The sequence below is a fragment of the Oncorhynchus nerka genome, linkage group LG17, assembly GCF_034236695.1.
Source record: "Oncorhynchus nerka isolate Pitt River linkage group LG17, Oner_Uvic_2.0, whole genome shotgun sequence".
Taxonomy (NCBI): domain Eukaryota; kingdom Metazoa; phylum Chordata; class Actinopteri; order Salmoniformes; family Salmonidae; genus Oncorhynchus; species Oncorhynchus nerka.
This window is the reverse complement of record NC_088412.1, coordinates 52,433,887-52,446,113: the sequence shown is the minus strand read 5'-3', so window position 1 is coordinate 52,446,113 and position 12,227 is coordinate 52,433,887.

Below are 12,227 nucleotides of genomic sequence, written 5' to 3'. Positions count from 1 at the left end.
CCTTCAAAAAAGTATTTTACACACATCATAGGTGTCCATGACAATCTATGTAACAATCGGAATGCATGATTTGTCACCAGTAATTGTTAATGTGAATAAAACTATAAATAAATTACGCTCCATACATACATACTGTATGCTACAGTATAATCAACAACACTGTCACGACTTCCACCGAAGGCGGCGCTCGGCGCCGGCCTATTAGCTGCCACCGATCCCTTTTCTCTTTTGTTTGTTTTTGTCTGTCTTGTGTTCACCCGTGTCTAGTTTAGGCTAATCAGTGGGATATTTAATCTCGCCCGTGTCTAGTTTAGGCTAATCAGTGGGGTATTTAATCTCGCCCGTGTCTAGTTTAGGCTAATCAGTGGGGTATTTAATCTCGCCCGTGTCTAGTTTAGGCTAATCAGTGGGGTATTTAATCTCGCCCGTGTCTAGTTTAGGCTAATCAGTGGGGTATTTAATCTCGCCCGTGTCTAGTTTAGGCTAATCAGTGGGGTATTTCATCTCGCCCATGTCTAGTTCAGGCTAATCAGTGGGGTATTTAATCTCGCCCGTGTCTAGTTTAGGCTAATCAGTGGGGTATTTAATCTCGCCCGTGTCTAGTTTAGGCTAATCAGTGGGGTATTTAATCTCGCCCGTGTCTAGTTCAGGCTAATCAGTGGGGTATTTAATCTCGCCCGTGTCTAGTTCAGGCTAATCAGTGGGGTATTTAATCTCGCCCGTGTCTAGTTTAGGCTAATCAGTGGGGTATTTAATCTCGCCCGTGTCTAGTTTAGGCTAATCAGTGGGGTATTTAATCTCGCCCGTGTCTAGTTCAGGCTAATCAGTGGGGTATTTAATCTCGCCCGTGTCTAGTTCAGGCTAATCAGTGGGGTATTTAATCTCGCCCGTGTCTAGTTTAGGCTAATCAGTGGGGTATTTAATCTCGCCCGTGTCTAGTTCAGGCTAATCAGTGGGGTATTTAATCTCGCCCGTGTCTAGTTTAGGCTAATCAGTGGGGTATTTAATCTCGCCCGTGTCTAGTTCAGGCTAATCAGTGGGGTATTTAATCTCGCCCGTGTCTAGTTTAGGCTAATCAGTGGGGTATTTAATCTCGCCCGTGTCTAGTTCAGGCTAATCAGTGGGGTATTTAATCTCGCCCGTGTCTAGTTCAGGCTAATCAGTGGGGTATTTAATCTCGCCCGTGTCTAGTTCAGGCTAATCAGTGGGGTATTTAATCTCGCCCGTGTCTAGTTCAGGCTAATCAGTGGGGTATTTAATCTCGCCCGTGTCTAGTTTAGGCTAATCAGTGGGGTATTTCATCTCGCCCGTGTCTAGTTCAGGCTAATCAGTGGGGTATTTAATCTCGCCCGTGTCTAGTTCAGGCTAATCAGTGGGGTATTTAAACCCGGTTTTGTGCGGGATTGTTTGTGTTACTGTCGTTACCGTCGTTGGCTTGGGTTGCGGTTTTCCCTGTTAACCAGTTGAAGCTATGGGGGCGCTATTTCATTATTGGATAAAAAAAACTTCCCGTTTTAAGCGCAATATTTTGTCACGAAAAGATGCTCGACTATGCATATAATTGGAAAGAAAACACTCTGACGTTTTCAAAACTGCAAAGATATTATCTGTGAGTGCCACGGAACTCATGCTACCTGCGAAACCAAGATGAAACCAAGATGAAACCTCAAACAGGAAATGAGCAGAATTTTTGAAGCTCTGTTTTTCTATCGTCTCCTTATATGGCTGTGAATGTGCCGTGAACGAGCTTATGCTCTCTGCCGTTCGTCCAAGATGTCTGCAGCATTGTGACGTATTTGTAGGCATATCATTGGAAGATTGGCCATAAGAGACTACATTTGCCAGGGGTCCGCCCGGTGTCCTTTGTCTAAGTTGGTGCGTAATTCCCAGCTGCAATCATTTTACCATGCGATTCAGAGGGAGAAGCATACTTCCACGAACGATATATCTTTGAAGAGATATGTAGAAAAACACCTTGAGGATTGATTCTAAACAACGTTTGCCATGTTTCAGTTGATATCATGGAGTTATTTTGGAAAAGGTTCGGCGTTTTTATAACTGAATTTTCGTTTTTTTTTCGTAGCCAAACATGACGCAGAAAACGGACCGATTTCTCCTGCACAAATAATCTTTCAGGAAAACTGAACATTTGCTATCTAACTGAGAGTCTCCTCATTGAAAACATCCGAAGTTCTTCAAAGGTAAATAATTTATTTGAATGTTTTTCTGTTTTTTGTGAAAATGTTGCCTGCTAATGCTAACGCTAAATGCTAATGCTAAATGCTAATGCTAAATGCTAACGCTAAATGCTAAATGCTAGTTTTGCTATGGTTGAGAAGCATATTTTTGAAAATCTGAGATGACAGTGTTGTTAACAAAAGGCTAAGCTTGAGAGCTAACATATTGATTTCATTTAATTTGCGATTTTCATGAATAGTTAACGTTGCGTTATGGTAATGGGCTTGAGGCTGTAGTCACGATCCCGGATCCGGTTTGGCTCGACGCAAAAAGTTAAGCAGGTTTATTTCACGGGACTGTTTTTCCAGCACGTTAGTTTAGTCAGAGGAGTGTGTTCCTCTGTTTTCGACTAGACTACGTTCCTGTTTTCTAGTGGCTGCTTTTTTGTACCTCTCCCGTTTGTTGGTGGACCAGTAAATGAAACGCCCTTCTTGAAATTCTTGCTCTATTGCGCCTGACTCCACACCCACCTCTCCTAGGGAGATACTGACAAACACGATATACAGAAAATAAGGCACTTAGTTTGATAAGAACGCACACATGTCCAAAGTTATTCATCGTAAGGAAAACAACAATGAAGGCAATGTGAATGCCAGTCGAGAAATGTGCCAGGGGGAAAAAGTTTGTTCAAGACTGTGCAAATGTCTGCATACTTGATCTGCGGGAGGAAAAAAAGTGCTTGGGTTCTCCTTGAAGAGAGTAGTTTGTCCGGCTCAGGAAAGCCTCAAACATAAATGTTTTATTTAGTCATAGCCCAGTTTACCTATTTACTTATGGCCAAACTACTTCTTTTTTTTTAACTATAAGAGCAAAAAATATTCTACTTCATTTGGAACGGCAAGCCAGATAGCCAATTCCATGGCACATGGTTCAAGAACTGATACACAAAACGATTCCTGATTTAAAGCTTAGAGTTTTTACATTTAAATTATTTTACAACATTTTTGCAACCAATAGAATGTTATGCTCTGCAGATTTTGCTGTGAAGAGACATATTCATTCGATCGCTTGTTTTGGTACTGCACATATTTAGCTTGTTTTTGATCACAGATTCGCAAATGTCTGAAAAATTTTAACATTTACCTAAAACTAACTCTGCAAATAGCACTGCTTCGTAACTTGAAAAGCTGTCAAGTTTACTCCCGTTCCCCCTCTCCTGCAAGTTGTTTCATTACTACGCACACCTGCCACTATCATTACACACACCTAAACCTCTTGACACTCATCTGGACTCCATCACCTTCCTGATTACCTCCCATGTATCTGTCACTCCCCTTGATTCTTTCCTCAGGCATTATTGATTCTGTTTCTGTATTTCATGCCTGTAGCTACTCGTGTTTCTTGTTTTGTTCAATGTTCTGGTATATATTAAATTCACTCCCTGAATTTGCTTCCCGATTCTTAGCCTCACCAAGGGGCAGCAACAGGGATTTTATATTTTTTTCACTGGTGATGTCGGGTCTAAGTGCCGCTGCCGTAGCAACCAGTGATGCCTCAGCTGGCTCGTCAGGCTTAAGTAGGATGATCAGAAAGTCGTGCTGAGGGGAGCTTCAGGAGCCATCGTGATCCCTTTTACAAGGATGAGAGGAGAGAATGAGAATATAAGGGCCCAAGTGGCTCCTTATAAGGATGGAGGGGCTCACCTCATTTGCCACTTGATGTTGTGTGATTGGTCTCTTTGTCAGTTGTGATCACCAGAGCGACTCCCACTGTGAGATATCAAAACGAGTGATTGAAAGAGAACCAACCCAATATAAATCAAATCAAATCAAATTTATTTATATAGCCCTTCGTACATCAGCTGATATCTCAAAGTGCTGTACAGAAACCCAGCCTAAAACCCCAAACAGCAAGCAATGCAGGTGTAGAACCCCTCATACACCTTGTATAGTGTACCCATAGGGCCTTGTTCTCCCCCTATGAAATGCTGCTTTCCCCTTTAGCTGTTGTTAGTGGAATACAACAGATGTGTTTGTTCAATTATTGTCTTGCATCTCTCTCTCTCTCTAAGACACTGTGATGAACAAGATAGCAATATCTATTGGTTTAATTAGAAGTCCTCTACCATGCAGGAGGGGCTGATTAATGTCTCTCAACAAGAGGACCAATCACTCCCGCTAAATCAAGGGCTCTGGATGACTGAGAGGCATGCTGAAGAGGTGACCTGCTACATATCTGTGATCTGAATTTCAACCACTTAACAGAACGCACACAGACATACAGTAGGAGTGAACACTCGTACACACACAAACACATACACACTAGGGTTTAATATTTCACCAGTATTTTTACAAATGTTCGATCCTGAGAATAAATAGCTTTTCTCCTGGGTAACCCTGTGTTTCCCGCCAAAACTGAAAGTGTCATTCAAAAGCATTACAAAACATATCAATAAGCCTATGTCTGGATTTGATCAGCCACATGCTACCTGAGCCTGATGAGCCATACATTACATACATTTTATGAGCACTACATTAAAGACATTCAATGAGCCAAGCCCCAAAAGGCCCAAATGATTGTGCCAGTATCCAATACATACATGATATAGGCTAATGAACATTACGCGTTGAATGAAAAGCATAAAAGCCCATGGATGTAGCTAGCTGTATGCTCTCCTGTGTAAATAAATTAAACTGGGCTAATCTTTTTGAGTGTGAACTGTATTACTGTACCTCTATTGCATTATACTGTATTATATGGACTGGAATTACCCACATCTTTCAAACCTTGATAAAGCAGGGAGAGAACATGGGATTCTGGTGCAGCACATGCGGCCTTCAAAGTTACAATTACAGGTTAGCAAATTAGATTCCGATTTTTAAATATAATAGGGCCTATTTGTATAATTAGTAGGCTGACTCGTAATATTTCATATCATTTTATTAGCATACCTCCTCTTTCTCTCGCTATTGTTGCTTTGTTTCTTCCTCGCTTTCAGCAGTTAAATGAAATATGTTTCGTTGTCCTTATCTTCATCCTTCTAAGACATCCTTGAATAACTTCTTATGGCTGCAATCCCGTTAACGGGAGCGATTTGACAACAGCCAGTTAAAGTGTAGGGCGCCATTTTCAAAACATCAAAAATCTCATAATTAAAATTCCTCAAACATACATGTGTCTCATACCATTTTAAAGCGATTCTCATTGTTAATCCCACCAAAGTGTCCGATTTCAAATATGCATTTCAGCAAAAGCACTACAAACGATTATGTTAGGTCTCCACCAAACCGCAATAAGCACAGCTATTTTCCAGCGAAATATAGCATTCACAAAAAGCAGACATAGAGATAAAATGAATCACTAACCTTCAATTATCTTCATCATATGACACTCATAGGACTTCATGTTACACAATACATGCATGTTTTGTTTAATAAAGTTCATATTTATATAAAAAGATCTGAGTTTACATTGGCGTGTTAAATTCACTAGTTCCAAAAACATCAAGTGATTTTGCATAGCCACATCGTTTCAACAGAAATACTCATCATAAATGGAGATGATAATACAAGTTATACACATGGAATTATAGATATACCTCTCCTTAATAAAACCGCTGTGTCAGATTTCAAAAAGTTTACGGAAAAAGCAACACATGCAATAATCTGCGACGGCGCTCAGAACAGAAGCCAAATTAGCCGCCATGTTGGAGTCAACAGAAACCAGAAAATACATGATAAATGTTTCCCTACCTTTGATGAGCTTCATCAGAATGCAGTCCTTGATTTGTTCAAAAATGTCCATTATTTATGTCCAATTAGCTACTTTGGATAGCTTATTTGGTAAACAATTTCCAAAGTCACAAAGCGCATCCACTATAACGTGACGAAATGTCGAAAAGTTCCGTAACCATCAGTAGAAACATGTCAAACGATGTACTGAATCAATCTTTAGAATGTTGTTTACATATATCTTGAATAACATTCCAACCGGAGAATTAGAATGACTTCAGATGACCGGTGGAACGCAGGTTCTTCCCCTGTGAACGTGCATAGTGAAAGCATGGTCAACTCGAGGCATTGGTGACTATTTCCTGTCTCCTTCTCCCCCCCTTCACATTAGAGTCATCAGACAAAGTTCTATTGACTGTTGACATCTAGTGGAAGGCGTAGGAAGTGAAAACTTATCCATATCTCGCTGTAATTTCAATGAGAGCTTGGTTGAAAATCTGCCACCCCCAGAAGAAATACAAACAGGAAGTGGAATTTCTTAGGTTTTTGCCTGCAATATGAGTTCTGTTATACTCACAGACATAATTCAAACAGTTTTAGAAACTTCTGAGTGTTTTCTATCCAATACCAATAATACTATGCATATATTAGCAACTGAGACTGAGGAGCTGGCCGTTTACAATGGGCACCTTTTCATCCAAGCTACTCAATGCCCCTGCAGCCATAAAAAGATAATATACAGTTGAAGTCGGATGTTAACATACACCTTAGCCAAATACATTTCAACTCAGTTTTTCACAATTCCTGACATTTAATCCTAGTAAAAATCCCTGTTTTAGGTCAGTTAAGATCACAACTTTTTTTTAAATAATGTGAAATGTCAGAATAATAGTAGAGAGAATGATTTATTTCAGCTTAACTTTCTTTCATCACATTCCCAGTGGGTCAGAAGTTTACATACACTCAATTAGTATTCAGTTGCATTGCCTTTAAATTATTTAACTTGGGTCAAATGTTTTGGATAGCCTTCCACAAGCTTCCCACAATAAGTTGGGTGAATTTTGGTCCATTGCTCCTGACAGAGCTGGTGTAACTGAGTCAGGTTTGTATGCCTCCTTGCTTGCACATGCTTTTTCAGTTCTGCCCACAAATGTTCCATAGGATTGAGGTCAGGGCTTTGTGATGGCCACTCCAATACCTTGACTTTGTTGTCCTTAAACCATTTTGCCACAACTTTGGAAGTATGCTTGGGGTCATTGTCCATTTGGAAGACCCATTTGTGTCCAAGCTTTAACCTCCTGACTGATGTCTTGAGATGTTGCTTCAATATATCCGCATAATTTTCCATCCTCATGATGTTATCTATTTTGTGAAGTGCACCAGTCCCTCCTGCAGCAAAGCAACCCCACAACATGATGCTGCTACCCCCGTGCTTCACGGTTGGGATGGTGTTCTTCGGCTTGCAAGCCACCCCCTTTTTCCTCCAAACATAACGGTGGTCATTATGGCCAAACAGTTCTATTTTTGTTTTTAATCAGACCAGAGGACATTTCTCCAAAAAGTACAATCTTTATCCCCATGTGCAGTTGCAAACCATAGTCTGGCTTTTTTTATGGCGGTTTTGGAGCAGTGCCTTCTTCTATCAATGTCTTAGTTCCTCCCCCTCGCGTCCTAGGATAGTCCACCCTCGCCGCCGACCATGGCCTAGTAGTCCTCACCCAGAACCCCACTGGACTGAGGGGCAGCTGGGACTGAGGGGCAGCTCGGGACTGAGGGGCAGCTCGGGACTGAGGGGAAGCTCAGCACTGAGGGGAAGCTCAGCACTGAGGGGAAGCTCAGCACTGAGAGGAAGCCCAGCACTGAGAGGAAGCCCAGCACTGAGAGGAAGCTCAGCACTGAGAGGAAGCTCATGCAGGTAGTTGGATCCGGCAGATCCTGGCTGGCTGGCGGATCTGGAAGAGTCTGCTTGACTGGCAGATCTGGAAGAGTCTGGTTGACTGGCAGATCTGGAAGAGTCTGGTTGACTGGCAGATCTGGAAGAGTCTGGCTGACTGGCAGATCTGGAAGAGTCTGGCTGACTGGCAGATCTGGAAGAGTCTGGCTGACTGGCGGATCCTGGCAGACTGACGGATCTGGCTGCTCCATGCTGACTGGCGGCTCTGGCTGCTCCATGTAGACTGACAGCTCTGGCGGCTTCTTGCAGACTGGCAGCTCTGGCGGCTCCTTGCAGACTGACAGCTCCTTGCAGACTGGCAGCTCCTTGCAGACTGGCAGCTCCTTGTAGACTGGCAGCTCCTTGCAGACTGACAGCTCTGGCTGCTCCATGCAGACTGGCAGCTCTGGCTGCTCCATGCAGACTGATAGCTCTGGCTGCTCCATGCAGACTGACATCTCTGGCTGCTCCATGCAGACTGACAGCTCTGGCTGCTCCATGCAGACTGACAGCTCTGGCTGCTCCCTGCAGACTGGCAGCCCTGGCTGCGCTGAACAGGCAGGAGACTCCAGCAGCGCTGTAGAGGAGGAAGGCTCTGGCTGTGCTGAACAGGCGGGAGACTCCGGCAGCGCAGGAGAGGAGAAAGGCTCCGGCAACGCTAAACAGGCGGGAGACTCCGGCAGCGCTGGAGAGGAGGAAGACTCTGATAGCGCTAGACAGGCAGGAGACTCCGGCAGCGCTGGAAAGGAGGAAGGCTCTGGCAGCGCTAAACAGGTGGGAGACTCCGACAGCGCTAAACAGGCGGGAGACTCCGACAGCACTGGAGAGGAGAAAGGCTCTGGCAGCGCTGAACAAGCGAGGCGCACTGACGGCCTGGTGCGTGGTGCTGACACTGGTGGTACTGGGCCGAGGACACGCACAGGAAGCCTGGTGCGGGGAGCTGCCACCGGAGGACTGGTGTGTGAAGGTGGCACAGGATGGACCGGACCGTGAAAGCGTACTGGAGAGCCTGAAAGCAGGACTGGCACAGGACGTGCAAGGCTAGGGAGGTGCACAGGAGGCCTGGTGCGTGTGGCTGGCACAATCTTCACCAGCCGACTAACAGGCACCTCAGGACGAGTATGGAGCGCTGACCCAGGTGCCATCAAATCCCCGACATGGTCCGCCGGGCGAATATCTTGCATACTACGCCAAATCAACTGCTCTCTCTCTTCACTCTCCTCCAATTCTATTAACACCTCCTCGAGTGTCTCCTCATCTCCCATCCGTGCACTCTCCTCCATTCTGTCCAATAATTCCTCGACCCTCTCAGACTCAGCCCTCAGCTTCGCCGATAGCTCCGATAACATCCATGGCTCCTTACGGTAAACAGGGGGAGTTGGCTCAGGTCTGAACCCTGACTCTGCCACACTCTCCCTGAGCCCCCCCCCAATACATTTTTGGGGCTGACTCTCGGGCTATCTTCTGCGCCGCTGTGCTTTTCTCTTCAACTCCATTCTCCTATAGCCCTCCTCGCACTGCTCCAGCGAATCCCAGGCGGGCTCCGGCACTCTCTCTGGGTCGACCGCCCACCTGTCTATCTCCTCCCAAGTAGTATAGTCCATACTCTTGCTGTCCATAACGTCCTCCCATGTCCATTCCTCCTTTCGCTGCTGTTTCTGTCGCTGCCTGTCACCACGCCGCTTGGTCCAGTTGTGGTGGGTGATTCTGTAACGGCATTCATCTGTTGAAAGAGGAGCGGACCAAAATGCAGCGTGGTGGTTACTCATGTTCTATATATATATATATATGGCTGTACAGTATATCAATATCAACATATATCAATATCTATTTTGGATGCAATTGATGGAGAGAGAGACTGCGAGACAGTGCTCGTCTGTGCACTGAATAAAACAAATATTAGAGTGATAGGCTGTTTTAAAACTCTGCTGGTGCAATTTAAAAAAGGAAATCTTTACAATAAAAAAGCAGGTGACCCCAAAAAGCCAGATGGAGATGGGTAAATTACTTGCATTCTGTCTTTATATTACTGTAGCATAGACTATGCTGCAGCAAATGTAGGTATACCTGTCATAAGAAAAAAAGTTACAATGGTCTACATTTTGTTGGGAACTGCTCTCCATACTGATATGAGCAGTCTTTCCCAACCCTGAACGTTGCTGTAGAGAAGCCAGATGTAGACATCACATATCATTTAACAGTTCCATTTAACGCCATTCTGTTCATATAAAGAATTTATTATAATTTACTGGTTTCTCTCAGTTATTTTTCCCGGTAAAAAGGGAGTGGTTTTGGGTGGTAAATCCTGGTAAATCTTCGTAACTGGTTTCCTGCCATTCAACCCTAGTACACAAACACACATAGAAACTCACAAACACACACACTGTGTGCGTCTGTGTGTGTTTGTGTGTGCGTCTCTGTTTCTGTGTGTGTTCGTCTGTTTGTGTGTGTGTGTGTGCGTCGTGTGTGTGTGTGTGTGTGTGTGTGTGTGTGTGTGTGTGTGTGTGTGTGTGTGTGTGTGTGTGTGTGTGTGTGTGTGTGTGTGTGTGTGTGTGTGTGTGTGTGTGTGTGTGTGTGTGAAGCCCAACAAAGATGTATTTCCCAAACGACACCTTGTCTTTTTCCTTTGCTTAACTTTTTTCATATATAATTCAGGTCTTCATGAATATGGAGAGATTCGTGGCCTTCAAAATAGTGAGATTCAAAGGCATAATTCATGGGCTGGGGATATATATTTTTGGCAAGCACATTTGTTCAAGCATCTTCTTTTATACATAGAACACACAAACACGCACACACACACACTACCACATTACCACATACTGTTCTTTTAATGTTTTTGGAGACCATTTAGACTACTCTAATAATAAAAGGTTCTAAGTAGAACCATACAGGATTATTTGGAACCCTTTTTAGTGCTGGGTAGAACCCTTTGCACAGGGTTCTAACCAGAACAGTCTATGTAGGGTTCTTCAAAGAACACCCTGTTTATGGTTCTACCTAGAACCCGCTGTGAAGGGATCTGCCTAGCACCCTCTTTGAAAGGTTCTACAGATAACCCTTTTATCTTTGGAGGGTTCTTCTTAGAACCCTCTGTGAAGGCCTCTACAGAGAACCCTTTTATCTTTGGAAAGTTCTTCTTAGAACCCTCTATGAATGGTTCCAAAAGCCTTATTAGCCTTTAAAATATAATTATGTATGACAATACATACTGTATATTATCAGGCCTTTCGTTGAGGGCCTAGTTATACTCTAACACAACGGTGTTAGGAATCTCCTGGTTTACAGGCCACATCAGGTCTGCAAGTCACATTATGCTGGCTTACAAAGTGATGTGTAATTCCTTTTAGAATCCAGCCAGTGTTAGCATATCCAACAAGTGGAATTGTTAATCACTCGCAACCTGCATTCAGAATGACTGCCATGTAGGGAAGTTTGAATACTGAGACCACCTCAATTATCTATACAGGAACAAGCTTCTCCGTATGGGTGCAGTAAATACAATTACTAACAGATTGGATTAGTTTAGAAAACTGTATGTTTTTTATATTTCTTGTGCAGCATAACATTTATCAACCAATCACTGTACATGAAAAAACACAGATTCTTTATTACTGTAAAACAAACATTTCCGAAAATCTCCCTGCAATAGAGCATGCTAAGAAATATGCCTTCCAAAGAATCCTTCTTGCCCTCCTAAGAATCATCAAATAAGCCTTTCTTCCGAAAATAACCCTTTGCCTTATTAACTTGTTTTCCAAAAAGGGTTCTCTGATCAAAACATTTTTTTTTTTTGGAAGAACCCTATCCCTCCACAAAGAACCCTTTTGGAACCCTTTTTTTCGAAGAGTGTGGAAGGAATTTCATTTTGGCAAGCACATACAAAAAAATTCTCTGTTTCTCTGTTTCTTTCTCTCAGTTTTGATTTGTTTCCGTCGAGGCATTCCACTTTGATCCTATATCTCTGCTGCATTAAAGGTAAAGCACAGTGGGGGTTCAACAGCGGATAAACAACACAACACATACAGTGAATTCGGAAAGTTTTCACCACTTCACTTTTTACACATTTTGTTACGTTACAGACTTATTCTGATATTAATGAAATAAAAACATCCTTATCAATCTACACACAATACCCCATAATGATAAAGAGAAAAACAGGTTTATATAAATTCTTGCAAATGTATTACAAATAAAAAACAGAAATACATTATTTATGGTATTCAGACTCTTGGCTATGAGACTCGACTTTGATTTTTATCCTGTTTTATCCTGGACGTTGGTCCATCCTGTTTCCATTGATCATCCTTGAGATGTTTTAATTGGAGTTCACCAATGGTCAATTCAATTGATTGGATATGTTTTGAAAAGTCACACACCTGTTT